This window comes from Bubalus bubalis, chromosome 14 (genome assembly GCF_019923935.1).
Source record: "Bubalus bubalis isolate 160015118507 breed Murrah chromosome 14, NDDB_SH_1, whole genome shotgun sequence".
NCBI lineage: Eukaryota > Metazoa > Chordata > Mammalia > Artiodactyla > Bovidae > Bubalus > Bubalus bubalis.
The window spans coordinates 25,526,788-25,548,115 of record NC_059170.1 but is presented as its reverse complement, the minus strand read 5'-3'; the positions used below and the strand labels follow the sequence as shown (position 1 = coordinate 25,548,115).

The 21,328-nt window shown below is 43.5% G+C and overlaps 1 long non-coding RNA gene across 14 annotated transcripts in view; it reads left to right on the top strand.

The window, feature by feature from the left end:
* Window positions 1–21,328, top strand: part of LOC102391382 — a 74,157-nt gene that overhangs the window by 20,718 nt on the left and 32,111 nt on the right. For 12 of the 14 annotated variants that reach the window (XR_006639963.1, XR_006639960.1, XR_006639964.1 and 9 more), the window contains exon 2: window positions 14,537–14,679. This is a non-coding gene — a long non-coding RNA (uncharacterized LOC102391382). Of the gene's footprint in view, window positions 1–3,871; window positions 4,011–12,150; window positions 12,254–14,536; window positions 14,680–21,328 lie in introns of all 14 variants that reach the window. The other 2 variants (XR_006639961.1, XR_006639962.1) reach the window with 2 other exon arrangements.

Sequence of the window (21,328 nt, the reverse complement as noted above, 5' to 3'; positions counted from 1 at the left end):
AGTGATGGGACCAGATGCCATGATCTTCATTTTCTGAATGTTGAGTTTTAAGCCAACTTTTTCACTCTCCACTTTCACTTTCATCAAGAGGCTTTTGAGTTCCTCTTCACTTTCTGCCATAAGGGTGTGTCATCTGCATATCTGAGGTTATTGATATTTCTCCCGGCAATCTTGATTCCAGCTTGTGTTTCTTCCAGTCCAGCATTTCTCATGATGTACTCTGCATATAAGTTAAATAAACAGGGTGACAATATACAGCCTTGACGTACTCCTTTTCCTATTTGGAACCAGTCTGTTGTTCCATGTCCAGTTCTAACTGTTGCTTCCTGACCTGCATACAAATTTCTCAAGAGGCAGATCAGGTGGTCTGGTATTCCCATCTCTTTCAGAATTTTCCACAGTTGATTGTGATCCACACAGTCAAAGGCTTTGGCATAGTCAATAAAGCAGAAATAGATGTTTTTCTGGAACTCTCTTGCTTTTTCCATGATCCAGCTGATGTTGGCAATTTGATCTCTGTTTCCTCTGCCTTTTCTAAAACCGGCTTGAACATCAGGAAGTTCACGGGTCACATATTGCTGAAGCCTGGCTTGGAGAATATTGAGCATTACTTTACTAGTGTGTGAGATGAGTGCAATTGTGCAGTAGTTTGAGCATTCTTTGGCATTGCCTTTCTTTGGGATTGGAATGAGAACTGACCTTTTCCAGTCCTGCGGCCACTGCTGTGTTTTCCAAATTTGCTGGCATATTGAGTGCAGCACTTGCACAGCATCATGTTTCAGGATTTGAAATAGCTCAACTGGAATTCCATCACCTCCACTAGCTTTGTTCGTAATGATGCTTTCTAAGGCCCACTTGACTTCACATTCCAGGATGTCTGGCTCTAGGTCAGTGATCACACCATCGTGATTATCTGGGTCATGAAGATCTTTTTTGTACAGTTCTTCTGTGTATTCTTGCCACCTCTTCTTAATATCTTCTGCTTCTGTTAGGTCCATACCATTTCTGTCCTTTATTGAGCCCATCTTTGCATGAAATGTTCCTTTGGTATCTCTGATTTTCTTGAAGAGATCCTAGTCTTTCCCATTCTGTTGTTTTCCTCTATTTCTTTGCATTGATTGCTGAAGAAGGCTTTCTTTTCTCTTCTTGTTATTCTTTGGAACTCTGCATTCAGATGTTTATATCTTTCCTTTTCTCCTTTGCTTTTCAATTCTCTTCTTTTCACAGCTATTTGTAAGGCCTCCCCAGACAGCCGTTTTGCTTTTTTGCATTTCTTTTCTATGGGGATGGTGTTGATCCCTGTCTCCTGTACAATGTCACGAACCTCATTCCATAGTTCATCAGGCACTCTATCAGATCTAGTCCCTTAAATCTATTTCTCACTTCCACTGTATAATCATAAGGGATTTGATTTAGGTCATACCTTAATGGTCTAGTGGTTTTCCCTACTTTCTTTAATTTCAGTCTGAATTTGGCAATAAGGAGTTCATGGTCTGAGCCACAGTCAGCTCCTGGTCTTGTTTTTGCTGACTGTATAGAGCTTCTCCATCTTTGGCTGCAAAGAATATAATCAATCTGATTTTGATGTTGACCATCTGGTGATGTCCATGTATAGAGTCTTCTCTTGTGTTGTTGGAAGAGGGTGTTTGTTATGACCAGTGCATTTTCTTGGCAACACTCTATTAGTCTTTGCCCTGCTTCATTCCGTATTCCAAGGCTAAATTTGCCTGTTACTCCAGGTGTTTCTTGACTTCCTACTTTTGCATTCCAGTCCCCTATAATGAAACGGACATCTTTTTTGGGTGTTAGTTCTAAAAGGTCTTATAGGTCTTCATAGAACCGTTCAACTTCAGCTTCTTCAGCGTTACTGGTTGGGGCATAGACTTGGATTACTGTGATATTGAATGGTTTGCCTTGGAAATGAACAGAGATCATTCTGTCGTTTTTGAGATTGCATCCAAGTACTGCATTTCGGACTCTTTTGTTGACCATGATGGCCACTCCATTTCTTCTGAGGGATTCCTGCCCACAGTAGTAGATATAATGGTCATCTGAGTTAAATTCACCCATTCCAGTGCATTTTAGTTCGCTGATTCCTAGAATGTCGACTTTCACTCTTGCCATCTCTTGTTTGACCACTTCCAATTTGCCTTGATTCATGGACCTGACATTCCAGGTTCCTATGCAATATTGCTCTTTACAACATCAGACCTTGCTTCTATCACCAGTCACATCTACCGCTGGGTATTCTATTTGCTTTGGCTCCATCCCTTCATTCTTTCTGGAGTTATTTCTCCACTGATCTCCAGTAGCATATTGGGCACCTACTGACCTGGGGAGTTTCTCTTTCAGTATACTATCATTTTGCCTTTTCATACTGTTCATGGGATTCTCAAGGCAAGAATCCTGAAGTGGTTTGCCATTCCCTTCTCCAGTGGACCACATTCTGTCAGATCTCTCCACCATGACCGGCCCATCTTGGGTTGCCCCACAGGCATGGCTTAGTTTCATTGAGTTAGACAAGGCTGTGGTCCTAGTGTGATTAGATTGACTACAGAAATAGTATTATAACAAATTAAAGACTTTGGAAATGGTCCACATATAAAAATCTTTAAGAAAAAAAAAATATTTCAAAGAACAGTAAGCACCTAGGCACAAACTTGTCATCTCTTGTTCACAAGTCTGATCAGTTATTGCCTAAATTAACCATGGTTTCTCTGTCTTCTGGGTAGGAACCCCCTACTTTTCTGCTCCAATCATGCTTCTTACTCAGCTGCTGCTGTGCTGGGGAAGGAAAGGAAGCCTTTCCACCCCGGAAGCATGGGTTTGTAGAGGTTGGTGGCCAGGCTCAACGCTGGACCCTGAGGGACCAGGTCTCACCGTCTTGACACACATGAACTCACTTGTTCCAGCATCCGGACAGGGCCAGGGTAGGGTGTAACACCCACCCTGCATAGTAGAACATGGCAATGTAGACAGGCTGTCACTCTGGTCACACTGCCGATGCATAGTAGTTGGTGGATTCGTTCTGTTCCAGGGACGTTTGGTTCAAGAGCACCTGGGCTCAGCCACCCCGCTGCATTGGAGGGAAGGGGTACCTGCCCTCAGCTGGGGGGACAAGGGGGAGTAGGCTTGAAGAGGAAAAGTCAGCGTGACAGTGGGCTTCTCCTGGAGGAGGGCATGGCAACCCACTTCAGTATTCTTGCCTGGAGAATCCCCATGGACAGAGGAACCTGTCAGGCTACAGTCTATGGGGTCGCAAAGAGTCAGACACAACTGAGTGACTGAGCATGCATGCATAGGCTCCTTTTTGACCAGGGTGAGCTGGAGGCACCGTTGACATCCATGTAAAGGGGGTTGGTTGGGGGCTGCCAGGCCAGGGCTTGCTTGATGGGGATCGATGTCACGGGGTGGGAGAAGCTGCGTGGTGGGACATTCAGACCGAGAGAAGATATGGTGCTGTGGACTTGCTGTCAGATTCTTGCTTAGGTGTCAGACTTCTTTCTCCTTTGACTGTTTTAAACCATCATGTTTGTGTAGAGCTCCATGGCCAGTTTTCACAGGGGCGAGTACTTTGTGAATGAACATCCTCTGCATCCCAGATGGCAGGGAGGGTCCCCTCCACGGTGGTGACAGGCGACTTGACATCAGACCCGCAGCCCAGAGGGTGGCGTCCAGCCCTGTGCCATGGCTCTGGTCTCACCACCTTCTTCTGGGTTAGACACCTGCCCATGTCATCCCCCACGAATTGTCAGTGGCTTCAGCTGGAAAGACCCGCGAGAGCAGAAGGCATGCGAGTGGCCACGTCTTACCCAGGTGCGACCCGTCCAGTCATGCGAACTTACAGTGCAGTCCCCTTCTCCTCCTCCAGATGGATTTGAGGACTATGGCCCTCAAAAACTGCAATGACATGAGGGTGACAGCCTTCTTGGACATTCCAGGCCAGGACAACCTGCCTCCCCTCGCTCGTCTGCAAAAGTATGCTTTTTCAGCAGTCACATCTTCAACTGGTAAGCTGTGCCCAGCCTCCGCATGGTTAGGTGGCCACAGGCGGCACGTGTCTGTGACAGCCTCACGGGAGCATGTGGAGGAAGAGGGCTATAGGCTGTTTCCTGGATGCTGGGACTCTTGTTATTAGGCTTTCCCATTATTCTTGTCTCTGTCTCACTGACCACCTGGTAAGCCAGGAAAGGAGATAGTGATGAAATGTAATGGGATTTAAACAACCAGGAAGGGGGAAGCATCGGTGGGCATGCTGCTCACCTGCCTCGTGTCCTGACGGCACCAGGCTTCTGGGACCCTTGTGCTGCTTGTCCTGCACGCTCCACTGTCCCTCCTCACGGTGCTGGCAGGACCCTCCCCCGGGCTCAGCCCATGCCTCTTCCCTTCAGCAGCTGACCCTGACTGTTGTATCAGAAAGCTGAGACATGGCTTGTCAGTTCACCGTCCGCCCAAACCTGCATCTGCCAGCACTGCCCCCACCTCAGAGAGGAGGGTGTGCTCAGGTTCCTGGCATCAGCTCTGTCCCCCAGCTCCTGTGTCCTCCTTCTCACCCTCCTACCAGCCCTTTCCTTCCACTTCTCTCACTCGGAACAGTCCTCTGGGTCCACCTGGGCCTCCTGTATCTTCCCTGAAGGACAGGTTCTGTCAAGACTGGTTCCTACTTAGTTCACTGAGTGTCTTTTCTTACTTCCGCTACTCTTTAAAAAATTATATTCTCTGCTTTTACATCTATTAAATGATAGAAGGCTCGCAGCAATTGCCACAATTATTATCCCAATTTTACAGATGAGAAAATGAGGGTAGTCTGAGCTGTGTCTTTGATGAGCCGCTCTTCACTGAAATGTGGTCCATGATTCAACAGCTTTTTCTTTTAGCGTTGCTGCTCTTCACATCCCGTGTAAGGCACTAGCGTATTTTCTCACCCTGTCTTCCTGAAATTTTATCGTTTCCCTTTCACCACCGGATCCACTGTCCACCTTTAGTTGCTCTTCTTGTTCCTGTCTGATGTGAGGAGGGAGCCAAGTTTCATTTCCCTCTAGAGTCTCCGGTTAATCCACTGCCCTTTATTGAAAGTGCTTTGCTCACTGAGCCCTGCTGCTTGCCCCCTTTGCCTTCCGTCAGGTGTCCCTTTCTGGACTCCCTCGTCAGTTGCATTGGGCCGTTTATCTGTGCTCACACCAGGAGCACGCTGTCTTCATCACTGCAGCTTTGTCATCCCAGCCTTGGTATCAGGTAGAGGAAGTCCTTCATGGAAGGACGAGATTGTCCTGACTGCTCTGGGCCCTTTGCATTTCCAAATGTATCTTAGTACCAGTTTGTCAATTTTAGAAAACAAAACAAAAAATGTGCTGCAATTTTCATCTCATGGCATTGCATCTGTAAATCAATATGTAGAGAATTAACATCTTTACCATACTTAGTTTTCTATTTCTTCCATTTTTTAAGATTTTCTTTAATTTCTCTTTGTGTGTATACATACATGTATATACACATATGTATAATACATACACATAAGTAACTATAAAACTATAATATATAGTTTTCTGTTGTAGAGATCTTTCATATCTTGTTCAATTCAGTTCTAGGTGTTTGATCTTTTATGCTAATGTAAATTGTATCATTTCTTAGAAGTTATAGTTCTTGCTGACCTATGAAAATGGAGTTGATTTTTATATTTTGATTTTGTCTCCACTGATTATGCTAAGTTCACTTATTAACTTTGAGAACTTTCCTGTGGATTCTCTGGGTTTTTTACATATTACAGTGATGTTTGTGAAAAATGATGGTTTTATTTCTTCCTTTCCTATCTTGTTTTATTTCTTTATTAGCTGCCTTTCATCAGCATAAGAAAATTTGTATTTCTGATTTGTGTCTCTTTATATTCCTGTTTTGCCAGGAGATTATTTTTAAAGTTTTAAAGATAACCTCACACTTTTAGGAAAGTTTCACGAACAGTAGAAAGAATTCTTGTGTAACTTTTACCCAGATTTGTCATCTGTTAACACTTGGCCACATTTGATTCATATCTCTGTCTTTCCTTTCTGTCTCTCAGCTGTGTAAGAATAAGTTGTACACTTTGTGTTGCTTCTCCTTTAAATCCTTCAGTCTGCATTTTTCCAACAAGGACATTCATCACTCACTTACATAATCCCAGTACAGTTATCAAAATTAGAAAATTTAAGTTTGATATAGTACTGTCGTCTAGTGAGTGGACAAAGGAGTTTTTCGTGTGTTCTGGATTTCAGCCCTCTCTCAGTCGTGTACGGCAGACATCCTCTCGCATACTGTGACTTCCATTATGGTGTTCTTTTGGTGACCAGAAGTTATTCCTTTTAATGTAGTTAAATTTATTGTTTTCTTTTATCCTTAATGCACTTTGACGTGTCCTTAAAATGTCTTCCTTTACCCGAAGATCATAAGCATGTTCTTTCATATTGCTTAAAAGTCTCTAGTTTTTTTTTTTTTTTTTTCCTTTCACATTTAGGTCTAAAAATGTGAAAGAGTCTCATTTTCCTAATTGTCACAATTTATTGTTGTTCAGTCGCTGAGTTGTGTCTGACTCTTTTTTGACCCCATGGACTATAGCTCTCCAGGCTTCCCTGTCCTTCACCGTCTCCCAGAGTTTGCTCAAACTCATGTGCTTTGAGTTGGTGATGCCATACAACCATCTCAGCCTCTGTCGTCCCCTTCTTGTAAATCTTTCCCAGCATCAGGGTCTTTTCCAATGAGTTGGCTCTTTGCATCAGGTGGCCAAAGTATCGGAGCTTCAGCTTCAGCATCAGTCCTTCCAGTGAATACTCAGGGTTGATTTCCTTTAGGATTGATTGATTTGATTTCCTTGCAGTCCAAGGGACCCTCAAGAGTCTTCTCCAGCACCAGAATTTGAAAGCAACAATTGTTCTGTGACTTCTTTTCAGTCCACCTCTCATATCTGTACATGACTACTGGAAAAACCATAGCTTTGACTATACACTTTTGTCAGCAAAGTGATATCTCTGCTTTTTAATACACTTTTAAGGTTTGTTATAGCTTTCCTTCCAATGAGTAGCATCTTTTAATTTTATGGCAGCAGTCACCGTCTGTGGTGATTCTGGAGCCCGAGAAAATAAAGTCTGTCACTGTTTATACTTTTCCCCCTTCTGTTTGCCATGAAGTGATGGCACCAGATGCCATGATCTTTAGTTTTTGAAAGTTGAGTATTAAGCCAGCTTTTTCACTCTCCTCAAGAAGCTCTTTGGTTCGTCTTAACTTGTCACAGTACCACTTTATACTTCCTGTCCCCGCTGCCACCTGTTATTTTCCAGTGTCTGTTCATGACTGTCTGACTGTCTCCTTTCCCAGTGGTCCATTTGTCTCCCCTGCGACCAGAACCATACCGTCTTGACTACCATAGATTTGTAGTAAGTCTTTATATTTGATAGAGAAAGAATTCTCACCTTGTCTTTCTTCTTTGACATAACTTGTTAATCTTGGTCCTTTGCATTTCCATATAAATTCCAAAATCAGCTCATCGGTTTCTAATAGAGCAAAACAAAAATAACACCTATTAGACTTTTGATTGGGTTCACATTGAATCTTTATGTCGATTTGGGGAGAATTGCCCTCAATACAGTACAATATTTAGACTTCCAATCCATAAACATGTTATAGCTTTCCATTTACTTAGGTTTCCTGTAAAAATTTGATCATTTTTGTGTAGAACTTTTATGTTCTTTTGCTAGTGGTTTAGTCACTATGCAGTGTCTGACTCTTGGGATTCCATGTATGGTGGCCCACCAGGCTCCTGTGTCCTTGGAATTTTTCAGTGTATTTTAAAGCAAATCTAAGATATTATATAATTTTATCCAATTAAAGACATAAATTTAACTTCAATATCATTATCGCAGTCCACAAAATTAACAATAATGCATCCCAATTTCCCCTGACTGTCTCAAAACGCCTTTTAATGGTTGGTTGATTTGAATCCTGATCCAAATAAAGTCCACACATTTCATTACATAGATGTTGTCTCTCCAGTCTTTTTTTTTTAGTTTTTTTTTCTTTTGATATTAAATCTCTTTTACCCTCTCATTGATTCTCCCTCTCATCTTCCCCCTACATCACTTATTTGTTGAAGGGATTATTAGTCTTGCAGAATTTTTCACATTCTGGATTTGTGATCATTATTCTCATGGTGTAATTTAACGTGTTCCTTTGTTTTCTGTATTTTCTGTAAACTGAAAATTAAACCTGGAGACTTGATTAGATTCTGCTTCAATTTTTTTTTTTTTTTAAAAAAAACAATACTTCGTATGTTTTTTTGTGTACTTCTTATTAGAAAACATCTTGAGACGGGGTCCCACTCTCAGAGCTGTTAATATTGAGCAGTGGGCGCAGGTGTCTGATTCTTTCATTACAAAATTCCCTACCAACCTTTCTTCTAATGATTTTAGTGGTCACAAATAATCATTGCTTAGATCTGTTATTTCATTGTCTGTTGGAAATTGGTAATTTTCTTTCTATTGTCTACGAAATCTGTAGTATAGCCCCATTTTCCATCCTGTTGTTGGCTCTTGTTGCCTTTTCTCTTTGCTTCTCCCAGATAATTCTTTCCAGAGGATTATCCATTTTATTAGTTGTTTTTAAGAATCAACTTTTGCCTTTGAATTTCTCTGTTGTATGTTTATTTTCTAGTTTTCTAATTTTTGCTCTAATCTGTATTATTTTCTTCCTTGGAGTTTGTTTGTTTTTTTTGATGGGGATTTAATTGCCATTCTTTTTCTTACTTCGTCTGAGGGATGCTTAACATTTTGCTTTTATGGTCTTTCTTTTATAGCATTTGCATTTTACATTAAGTACTGTATTAAGTATTATGAATACTTAAGTATTGTATTAATTGTGTCCTCAAGTTCTTATAATATTTTCATTTCCTTTCAGTATAAAGTATTTTTAACATCCATAATGATTTCTCCTTTGACCAATGAATTATTTAGAAGTATGTTGATTAATTTTGAAATATTTGAGAATTTTTCAGGCATCTTTCTGTTACTTGATTCTGAGTGTAAGTCTTTTGTGGTCAGAGAACAAACTTTGTGTGATTTCTCTTCTTTAAAACTGTTGAGACTTGTTTTATGGTTCAGTGTCTACTCTTACTTGTTGAATCCTTCACATGTGCTTGAAAAGAATGTGCAGTATTTTGAGGTAGAGTTATCCTATCAACGTCGACTGGGAAAGTTTGTTGAAAAGATTATTCAGGTCTTATATATCCTTATCTATTTGTGTTTTCTTGTCCTGTCAGTTACTGAGAGGGATCTTGGGATCTGTGACTTCCTGAGGTTTCCTAAATGAGCGTATGTGTATGTGAGTGTTTTTGTGTACATGTGTTGTAGTCTGGTGAATCCCATGGACAGAGGAGCCTGGTAGGCTACATTCCATGGGATCACAAAGAGCTGGACAAGACTGAGGGACTAACACACACACACACACACACACACACACACACATTGCACATTGATGTATAAACATTTTTTTGTTAATAAATGGGTTCATACTATATGTTATGAAAATAATATAGTTCGTACTATATTATTTTTCTTGTTTTTTCTTTTTATATATCATGGGCAGCTTTCTAACTCAGTGCATTTCTATAGGTACCTTTAATAATGATTGTATAGTATGCCAGTGTATAGGCACATCCTAATTTATTTTAGCTTCCCTCTTCTGATAGGCACTTTGATTGCAATTCTTTGCTATATAATACTGATTGATGGCTGACTTGCTAGAGGGCTCAGCGAAAGCCAAATGCCAGACTGAACTTCATGGACACAGTCTCAAGATTTCATTTAAGCTTCCTCACACTTTTCTGAGGCACACAATTGTCCTGTGTTCTTTCAGGTCATCAGCACAACAAGCAGTGAGAAGTCTTGAGGTTTATGCTCATCCACTGTGACCTTGCTAGGTCATTCCAATATCAAGCAGCCAGGTTCTCCAAAGTGCTGATGCCAGAGCACCAGTCTATTTGTGTCTTTACTCACTCACATTCTGTATTCACCGCAAGGTCTGTGTCTCTGCTCCAGGGCCCTCTCTTACTGCTTTCCTGGCTCCCCTTAAGAGGGCAGGGCCCCTGGGACCACTTGAGGCTGGAGGCACTGCTGTATATCCATTCGGTGGCCCTACAAGCAGATTGGCGATCTTAGCTGCTTAATTTCCCAGGGGAGGCTGCCATCAATGTGGTCCAGTGGAATGTAATCAGGGGCTTGACTGTTTCGGCTTCCCCAAAAGCCCCAGCTGCCAGATCTTGGCCTTGCATCCTGGGGGCGGGGGATTGTGGGGGTGTTGTACACCTCTCCCTGGACAGGCCTATTCAGGTGAAATTTCCTCCCGGACTGCCTCTTTGCATTCCACATTTCCATCATCTTTTTCTGAATATTCTGGTGGGTTTTTGACTTCCACTGTTCTCCAGTGCATGGCCGGAAATGAAGCAGAGACAAGTATTATTTATAGGCTGTCAGGGACCCAGAGAAGCAGGCAGAGACTCCTTTCCATTTGCTCAAAGACACCTCACAGGGAGTCCAGGCCCTCCTCTCAGGCATCCCATGGCCTCTGGGCCACCGTTAGCCACTGCTGATTGCATTGACTTCTCTCATCAGTGTCTTTGTTTAAAATGCCTTTATGAAGGCATACTTTTCATGCAATAGAACCCACTCACTTAAAGCGTCCCCTGCAGTGAGTTTGGGGTAAATGTGTGCACTCACGTCGTGTGCACCCATGGTCAAGGGTGAATGTTTCCATCCTCCCTGTGTCCTTGTTTGTTCCCGCTATCCATCTCCCCTCTCTCACTACCGCTGACCCAAGCAACCACTGATCTGATTTTTGATGCTAAGGTTTTGCCAGATTTTGCCTTTTTAAGAATTTCCTGTAAATGGAATCACGTGGTATGTAGTCTTCTCTGTCTGGCTTCTTTCACTTAGCAGAATGCATTTGAGATTCTTTCTTGTTGTCCCCAGTAGCTCTCTCCTTTTTTTTGCTGAGTTGTGTTCCATCGAATGGATACTCTGTGTTTTGACGAACATGGAGATTTTTTCATTCTGTGACTATTGTGAATGCTGCTAATGTGAACATTGGCATACAAGTCTTTGTGTGGACATATGTTTTCATTTCATTTGGGTAAATACCTAAGAGGGAATCTCTGTGTTGAATGATAAGTGTGTATTTAACTTTTTGAGAAACTGCCAGATTGTTTTCTGAATAACCTGTGCTATTTTGTATTCCCACAAAATCTGTTTCTATGGTCCCTATCTTTGCCCAGCACTAGGTATTATTATTATAATTTTAGTTCTTCTCGAGGGAGTATTGTTACCTCATTGCGGCTTTTTTGGTCTTTGTGTTTTGTCTTTAAACCTTCTTATGAAGTAAGTTTAGATTCATAGGATTGTTGTCAACGTCATAGAGAGCCAGCATCCTTTAACACGGTGGTTCTCAAACCAGGGTGGGATTTTGCCCCCGATAGGCATTTGACAATATCTAGATGCTGATGCTGGGAAAGATTGAGGGCAGGAGGGAGAAGGGGACAGCAGAGGATGAGATGGTTGGATGGCATCACCAAGTCAATGGGCATGAGTTTGAGCAAACTCTGGGAGAAGGTGAAGGACAGGGGGGCCTCATGTGCTGCAGTTCATGGGGTTGCAGAGTCAGACATGACTGAGAGAGTGAACAACAGCAACAATAGCCATTTTTGATTGTCACATCCTGGGGAGGGGCAGCCAGGGGGCAGTACTGATACTCGGGGGAGGCCATTTGAGATTGAGGTGGCCATTAGATGTCCCTTTGGACCTTTTCCTTCTGCATGTGCTGGTCACCTAATTCCCTCCCACTGTCATGGGACCTCTTTTCCAAGTCTATCTAGGCCTGAAGAATCTGTCGGAGAAGGAGAAAAAGGTTTTCTTTTGTGCACGTGGACAGTTTTGACCTCCAGAGACTGCCAGCCTGGAGGATATGGGTCCCCTTGCTAGAGGATGTGGACCCATACTGAATGACCGCCTTCAGACATCCCTTGATGGGGTTTTCTCCCTCTGGATGTAGGTGCACCCTGATTGCATTACCTGCTCGGAGCACATGCCGGAGTGAGCACATGTAACTGTGTAGACCCTTTCTCATCTCCACTGTCAGGTTATGGCCCAAGGGCTCCTTGATATCTTCATGGACTTCAGTAACAATGAAGAAGACTTCCTAACAGTAATGGGGATCATGGTCAGATTGTCAGAAGATGCAGGTTTGTACAGGGACTGGAGACGTCTACTTTTACCATGTGCTTTTCCAAGAAATTGTGTATGAGCTTTGGCAGCTAATTTAAAGTAAAACCTGTTTATTAATTGGAAAACTATACACAATGTCTAACCATGAATAGATTTTTGTCACAAAGAATGGCCTCTTAGTTGGCATCAGATTATCCTTATTTTTAGAAAATTAGAATGACTAAGGACATGGAACAACAGACTGGTTCCAAATCAGGAAAGGAGTATGTCAAGGCTGTATATTGTCACCCTGCTTATTTAACTTATATGCCGAGTACATCACGCAAAATGCCAGGCTGGATGAAGCACAAGCTGGAATCAAGATTGCTGGGAGAAATATCAGTAACCTCAGACTTGCAGATGACACCACCCTTATGGTAGAAAGCGAAGAAGAACTTAAGAGCCTCTTGATGAAAGTGAAAGATGAGAGTGAAAAAGTTGGCTTAAAATTCAACATTCAGAAAACTAAGATCATGGCATCCAGTCCCATCACTTCATGGTAAATAGATGGAGAAACAGTGGAAAGAGTGGCAGACTTTATTTTTGGTGGCTCCAAAATCACTGCAGATGGTGACTGCAGCCATGAAATTAAAAGACGCTTGCTCCTTGGAAAAAAAGCTATGACAAACCTAGACAGCATATTAAAAAGCAGAGACATTAGTTTGCCAACAAAGGTCTGTCTAGTCAAAGATATGGTTTTTCCAGTGGTCGTGTATGGATGTGAGAGTTGGACTATAAAGAAAGCTGAGCACTGAAGAATTGATGCTTTTGAACTGTGGTGTTGGAGAAGACTCTTGAGAGTCCCTTGGACTGCAAGGAGATCCAACCAGTCCATCCTAAAGGAGATCAGTCCTGAATATTCATTGGAAGGACTGATGCTGAAGCTGAAACTCCAGTACTTTGGCCGCCTGATGGGAAGAACTAGCTCATTTGAAAAGACTCTGACACTGGGAAAGATTGAAGGCAGGAGGAGAAGGGGACGACAGAGGATGAGATGGTTGGATGGCATCACTGACTCGATGGACATGAGTTTGAGCAAGCTCTGGGAGTTGGTGATGGACAGGGAAGCCTGGGGTGTTGCAGTCCATGGGGTCGCAAAGAGTCGGACACGACTGAGCGACTGAACTGAACTGAAGGACTCTGAATGCTGTTGATCTTGGCAGTTAGGACTTTTTGTATTTTGCGAGTTTTGCCAGACTACCGGTTGCTAAGAAATACCAAGTCAAAAGAAGTCCTTTGGATTAGAACAATCCCAATCATTAGTTTCCCTCACGAACTTTGTAGGCTAATCCTAATTTTTCTTTCTCTTTGTACCTCTCCATAATTGCTGTCTTGGAAGAAAAGCACACTGCTTCATGGTAGATACTAAGACGTTGTCCATCTACCCCGCCCCGCACCCCAGCGCCTCAAACACACAGAGTTGCGATTAGTAAGATGAGTGACTAGCGGATTAGCAGTCGCTCATCTTCCTGCCAGTACTGACGGCTGTTCTGTACCCCCACTTGTCCTCTGAATGGATAATGACCGGTGAACAGCTTCAGAAAGTTTCCAAAATCTTAGGCTTGCTCTGGATTTTGATCCTTTTACTAGAAAATAGAAAAATAAGCCTTTCATATAGCTCTCGTATTAGTTTAAAATATTCATATATTTTAATGTGATACAATGCTTTTAAAAAGGCCCAAGTGGATGTTTCGAGTCCTTAAATGGATTCTCTTTGTAAATGAGTCACCATTTACAGTGCTGAAGCAATTACACATTTGTGTTAAATTTAATGTGTTATATTGGAGCTAGAGCCGCTCTTTTGTTTAATGCTGTGCCTCCGAAGTAATTGGGATGCGTGGATTGTGGGGGAGCACATTTATGAAAGGATTGTTTATAATGTATACATTCTGGCTAGAATTTAAATAAAGCACAACCCATAGGTCTGGCATATATGCCATTAGTTGTAATGGGTTTTGGACGCTGGCCCAGCACGCAGACCTCCTGTTCCCGCCTCGATTTATATACGGCTTGTTATAATAGAGTTGTCATTCTCTCTTTTTTTATGTTTTTATATCGCCCTATAGCTTATTAGCTTTTTAAGCTTGTCTGTAGCATAAGCACTCTAAATGGAAAGTGATTTTTAAACTGCATTTGTCTAATTTCCTTGATGAAGTATTTTAGTAAGAAAAGCTTAGAAACTATCAGTATATACTGTATAAGATGCTTGGCTTATTCTTATATAATTCTTTTGCTCATTTTTTTTTTTTTTATTGCTGCAGAGCCCACAGTGCGGACTGAGCTGATGGAGCAGATTCCTCCTCTTGCCATTTTTCTATAAGAAAACAGATCAGATTCTCCAGTGGTGCTCTCTGAATGCCTCATACCCATCATGGTGCGGTACCTCACAGATCCAGACAATCAGGTGTGAAAAATTACAACCTGAAGGTCTCTGCAGCAAATTCTCTTTCGTCTTACTTTACCTGATATTCATAATTCAGAAAACAGCTACTTAGGATTTAGTGACTCCAGAACAAAGGGTCTGTTTTTGCTCAGTTTCTTTAATCACATAGGAAAATAGAAGGCATGCATTCTTATTATCATGAGCTATTTCTCTTTAAAAAAAAAAAAAAAACTTTTTATTATGGAAAATTTCAAACACATCCAGTAGTCCGAGAGATATTAAAATGAATGTCCACGTACTCTCCACCCAGCTCCAAATGTCATTAACATTTGACCAATCTTTCTTCATTTTTCTTACCCAGATAAAAGCAGTCCCCAGACATTTCAACTATACATGCATTAGTATTGCTCCCTAAGAAATACAGACACTTAAAAAACTTCCATAATGACAGCACCATTATCACAAGTACCAAAATTTTCAGTGGTTCCTTAATAATATCATCTAATATCTAGTCCTGTTCAGATTTTCCCAGTTTTCTCCTACAGCTGCTTTTTGCAGATATTCTGTTCAAATCGGAATGCTCCAAAGTTTCATATGCTGCTGTTGTGTCTTTCAAATCTCCTTTAATCTGTAGTGGTTCTTCCTCCCCTGCTGTTTATTTGTTTAGGATACTAGGTTATCAGTCCTATAGGGTTTCCTGCATTTGGCATCTGGCTGATTGCATTTCCAGTGCCATTTGAGAAGTTCCTATATTCCCAGCGTTCCCTCCAAATTGGTGAAGTCTAGAGGCTCAGTCAGACTCAGATTTTTGTGTAGTGTAGTGAGAACACTTTTTAGATGTTGCTGTGTTTTCTTGCTGCATCAAATCAGGAAGCACAAAAGCCATGTGGTCACTGGATTAGGTTCTGTCAGCCTTAGCTGTTTATTATAAAGTTCCTCATCAGCCTCTAAGCAGCCACTAGTGAGCCTTGCCCAGATCTAGGATTCTGTTAGAGGTTGCAAAATTGCGATGCTCTAATTCCATCATTCCTTCTTTAATTTTTATTGAAGTCCAGTTGATTTACAATGTTGTGTTAGTTTCAGGTGTACAGCCAAGTGATTCAGTTATACATGCATGCATATATATATATATATATATGCACTATATATTCTTTTTCAGATTCTTTTCCCCTATAGGTTATTGCAGAATGTTGTGTGCAGTTCCCTGTGCTATACAGTAGGTCCTTGTTGGTTATCTATTTTATATATAGTACTGTGTATCTGTTACTATCATTCCTTCTTAATTTAATAGCTGGAATACTTCTATAACGAACTTCCCCCACAGCTATTTGGTAACCCTGAAAAACTGTCTAGGGGAGACAAGTTAAATGCATCACTCTCCCCCTTTATCTTCCAGTTTTTAGAAGAATTAGTTGGTGTTCTTATAACCTTCAAGGTTACCAATTAGGTTTTGAAAATTTATTTTGAGCATTATTATGAACTCCTGTATCTTAACATATTGCTGCTGCTAAGTTGCTTCAGTCGTGTCCGACTCTGTGTGACCCCATAGATGGCAGCCCACCAGGCTCCCCCGTCCCTGGGATTCTCCAGGCAAGAACACTGGAGTGGGTTGCCATTTCCTTCTCCAATGCATGAAAGTGAAAAGTGAAAATGAAGTCGCTCAGTCGTGTCTGACTCTGAGCGACCCCATGGACTGCAGCCTACCAGGCTTCTCTGTCCATGGGATTTTTCCAGGCAAGAGTACTGGAGTGGGGTGCCATTGCCTTCTCCATCTTAACATATTAGGTATGTCTTAATCCACCGTAATTGTTATTCTTTTTGATAATCAAATTGTCTTAGTTTGACCAGTGGTGGAACCCTTCAAGGTGGCTCCTGAATCTTCTTAATGTGACCCAGTAGACTTTGCTACTAGCTCACTTCTACCTGGAATCAGCCATTTCTCCAAGGAACACTGGTTCCTTTATGAGGGAAATGATAATACGAAGCCAGAACGTGGATACCAGAGGTACTCGCTATTACAAGATACGTCATGGCTTTTAGTGACAGAGCGATTTATATTCTTAAAAAATAAAAATTCCTCATGAGTTTATATTGATATTTCCTACTCAAATTTAGGATTATAGGGCTTTTGTACATGTGTGCTAAGTTGCTTCAGTCATGTCCGACTCTTTGTGACCCCACAGACTGTAGCCTTCCAGGCTCCTCTGTCTGTGGGGTTCTCCAGGCAAGAATGCTGGAGTGGGGTGCTATGCCCTCCTCCAGGGGATCTTCTCGACCCAGGTATCGAACCTGGGTCTCCTCCATCTCCTGCATTGCAGTCGGATTCTTTACCACTAAGCCACCGAGGAAGCCCTATAAGGGCTTTTACTTACTTAATTTTATATTTGTGTCTTTTTATTTGATTGTTTTTTTTTATACAATATAAATCTGCCTTCTTAATGGTATTTATGTGTGTATGGTGTATGTGTATCTAAAATAAAAATAGCAGCATTATTACTAACAGCCTGGTAGAATTACCGAGTGTAGTTTACGATTTCTTTGCAGTTCTTGTTGCTTTCAGGCTCTTTCCTGCTGGAGATGCACAGGCATATTACTACCAGCATGCTTTAAGTCACTTGCAGTAACACTTCTTTTTGTGGTTAAGCTGCCGTCTTGATACACAGTTAGGCTCATTTGTTTTCATTTATGTTTCATTTTTAGGGATTGCTTTGGCTTTTACATGTTGATTTAATTTAGATGTGTAATTATTTAAAATGTTTTTACATGATTCTAAAGTCAAAACTGTGAAAGAAAGTACATTTAGAGAAATCTGATTTCCACTCCTGCCTCCCTCACCATCCCCTCTCTCTCTCCCCGCCACGGACGGCCATTTTTATTAGGTTTTGGTTTATCCTCGCCTTTAAAAATTACCCCCACACACAGCTCGCAGCAAACGCGCGTGCGTCCATGTGCCCTGTGCCCGCCTTGCTCCTTTCTTAGGCGTGAGCAGGGTACATGCCTGGCACTCTGCCCATGGCCTTCCCCACTGTCGTGGGGTCCTGAGGTTAGCCCGGGGTCGGTTGGGGAAGGCGTCCCGACGCTTTCTTGTCATCACAGTGCTCCACTGTGCTTTACCCTAGACCTGCCGCTGTGCCTGCCCTTTGACATGTTAAAATTGTTGCAGCAAGTAACTTTGTGTCATTTCTATTTCTGTCAGTTTATTTGGGGGATGGATTTCCACAAAGGCTAAATGTATTTGCAGTTTTTTACATGCCAAGTTTTTTTTTTTTTTGGTTACTGTCATCGCCAAGAAATTATGCATTAAAAAAAATTGGTTTTATTTATTTTATTCTGGCTGCGCTGGGTATTCATTGCGGCCCTTGGGCTTCTCCAGCTGTAAGGGTAGTGCTTAGTTGCCCTGAGGCATGTGGAATCTTAGTTCCCCGACCAGGGATCAAACCATGTCCCCTGCACTGTGGATTCTTAACCACTGGACCACCATCAAAGTCCCAAGAAATTCTGCAGTTTTGATTTGTATTTCTTCCTTTGGTCCAAGCATTTTTAAAGAGCAAATAGTCCCCTCTATTAGACAATGTGCTAGGATTAGGCATAGTTTTTAAATAAGTAAAGAAGTCATCCTGCCTGCACTCTCCTAACATCAGTATTTTGATTATTTTTGCATTTTCTCCTCCAAGGGCTTACTTTTTTTTTTGTATCCTCCTGCATGGGTCTAATCATAATGGGATGCAGTTTCCTCCATCCGTTCATTTGTTCAGACAGCTTCTGAGTGCCTATTATGCGCCAAGCCTGGCGCTGCGTGCTGGGGATGAAGAGATGAGCAGGACAGGTTTTCTACCCGAGGAAGCTCGTCTGCGTGTCACAGACATTATATGTCTTCATCATCTCCATATTTTTAATTTTGTTTTGAATGCTTAGCTTTCTTTCAGCTTTTTTCTTGTCCTGTAGATGCAGTGAGCCTCATAAAGGGTGCAGTTTCATTTTTCTCTTGTTTTCCCTTTGGATGCATTCTTAAAAATGAGGTTCTGCTGCGTTGGGGGGAATTTGACAGTCTCGTTGGCCTTTGTTCCATGTCATGGTCACATATTTGACTCCAGAGCAGGGAGTCAGGGACTGTGTTTCGGTGGTTTTTTTTTTTTTTTTAAGATATTTATTTATTTTTGGCTGTGCTGGGCCTTCTCCAGTGCGGGCAAGCGGGGGCTGCTTTCTAGTTGCGGTGTATAGGCTTTTTGCGGAGTGCCTTTTCTCTTGTTGCAGAACATGGACTCTAGAGCGCAGGATCAGTAGCACAGGCTTATTCACCCCATGGCATGTGGGATCTTCCCGGACCAGGGATCGAACCAGTGTTCCCTGCATTGGCAGGTGGGTTCTTAACCACGGGACCACCAGGGAAGCCCAGGGACTGTGGTTTTGATCCTAGGCTCGAGTGTGGTTCCTGACACTCAGCCTGTGTCTCCTGAGGAGTCATGTCCATGGCCAAGAGTGAGTACTACTTGCTGTCAGCCTGTGCTGCTCACACACCCCGACTGCCCTGGGTCACTGCCCCCGCCCCGCCCCGGGGGCCCCACAACTGCCTTCTCGAATGGAGATGCCATCCACTCTCTCACCGTGACTTCCCACCACCCTGAGCTTGCCCACCCTGGAGACCTCTGTCTCCCGACTCCCTCCAACCCTGCCTTTACGTCCTGTTGTTCCTCAGCTGCTCCCTTTCTCAGCCCACCCGCCCTTTCGGCCTGTCTCCACCATCACTCTCCATTTTTTCCCTGTGGGCTCTGCTCCCATGCTCGCAGCTCTGCCCGCCCCTCCCCAGCCCGTTGCTTCTTCCATCCCGGTTGCTGATGGTGCGTTGATTGGTGCCATTGCAAATGTATGGGCTCCAGTTGGCGCTGGAATTGCGGTGCTGCCCAGCAGCCCTGCTTGTCCCTCCTCAGCTGCTTTCCACATCACTGTGGCAGCTCTTTGAGACCTTCACCACTTCCATCAAGCCTCTTCCACTCGCCCTGCCTCACCCCTGGCCCCTGACCTTGCCGTCCCCTTCCCAGAGAAGGCAGCGGCCTGCGGTCTTCAAATGCTCTCGTGAGGAAGGAAACCACTGTCCACTTTATTCAGTCCCCCAGAACCACACCTGGGGACCGTCCACATCTTTCCTCCTCTCTCCTCCCAGGTCTAGTCGGATCCAAGTCTCCTTTGTTTCTGTGACAAATACAAAACCCTGTGAGGACACCCCTCTGCTCCCGCCTGTCATCTTTAAACACAGAAATGAGATGCAGTCACAACTTACTGAATAGTCTTCAGTCTCCTTACAGCCCTGAGGCACAACCCCACCTCCTCCATGGGCCGTCCATCCCCAGCACACTGTAGACACCGCAGGCAGCCAGTCCCCCACTTCTGCTTATGCTGACCTCCCTGCTCCTTCCACACCCCTCTCTGCTCCCCACAGCAGATACTACTCCCTGCCCCATGCCAGCCACCCCGTGGGCAGGCCCGCAGGTCCCTGAGGAGGCAGAGACGCAGGTTTTGCTGCATGCGGCAGGGGGCATGCCAGCTCCCATCCGGCCTCTGCATTTTGGGCCTGCCTACGGTTCTGTGTTCCTCATCAGGTACTTTTCATGGCCACTGAACATGCAGTGACTCCTGTGAGGTATGAAATTCACAAAATTGGGCATGATAGCAGTATTATCACCATGACTGCTGTGATTGCCAAGAGCTTCAATTTCTTGAGCTCTCACCGTGTGATGTACACGGTCTGGTTTCCCCTTCCTACCCACCCCAGGGAGAATGGGCCTGCTGGGAGTTCATCCTCGCTTTAGAAGTGAGCAGGCCAGGGTGCCGAAGTATGCGCTCATGTTGGGAGTCTGGGCTCCTGAGGCCCATCTGGTGGAGGACGACTCTGGGATCTTCCATGGTATTGGATATCCTAACCAGTAGTTTCTCTCCCCGGAGAAGGCAATGGCACCCCACTCCGGTACTCTTGCCTGGAAAATCCCATGGACAGAGGAGCCTGGTAGGCTGCAGCCCATGGGGTCGCTAAGAGTCGGACACGACTGAGCGACTTCACTTTCACTTTTCACTTTCATGCATTGGAGAAGGAGATGGCAACCCACTCCAGTGTTCTTGCCTGGAGAATCCCAGGGATGGGGAGCCTGGTGGGCTACTGTCTATGGGGTTGCACAGAGTTGGACACAACTGAAGCGACTTAGCAGCAGCAGTAGCAGCAGTTTCTTTCCCATCCTAGGCTCTGAGCCTCTGATACCAGCATCTGGATCATCTTTATCTCTGTGACTGGGCACAGAGCCTGGTAGCTGGTGGGTTTTCAGAACTGTGTTGGCTGCGAACTCTCCCTTTGGTGATGTAGCTGTCCTGGGCTACTTGTCTTTGCTCGGGGTAAGAGACGTCCCACCGCCCTTTCCGGTCTGATGTCTTCCTTCCCCTCTTTGGTTCCGTCTCTTGTTCATAGCTTTTCAGTCTCTCCCGTTGACTTTTCTCTTCTGCTTATAATCATACTTAAGGCTCCCTCCTTTTTGTGGTCTTGACTCCCGAGTGGGTGCACCATCACTCCTTTTCCAAGCATCTGTGCTGCAGCTGGGACCCCCAAGGGGGCTCCTGTTTAAGGCTCTGCTCTGCGGCTGGTGGTGCCGAAGCCAGTGAGAGGTCTCTTCCCACGGACTCAACG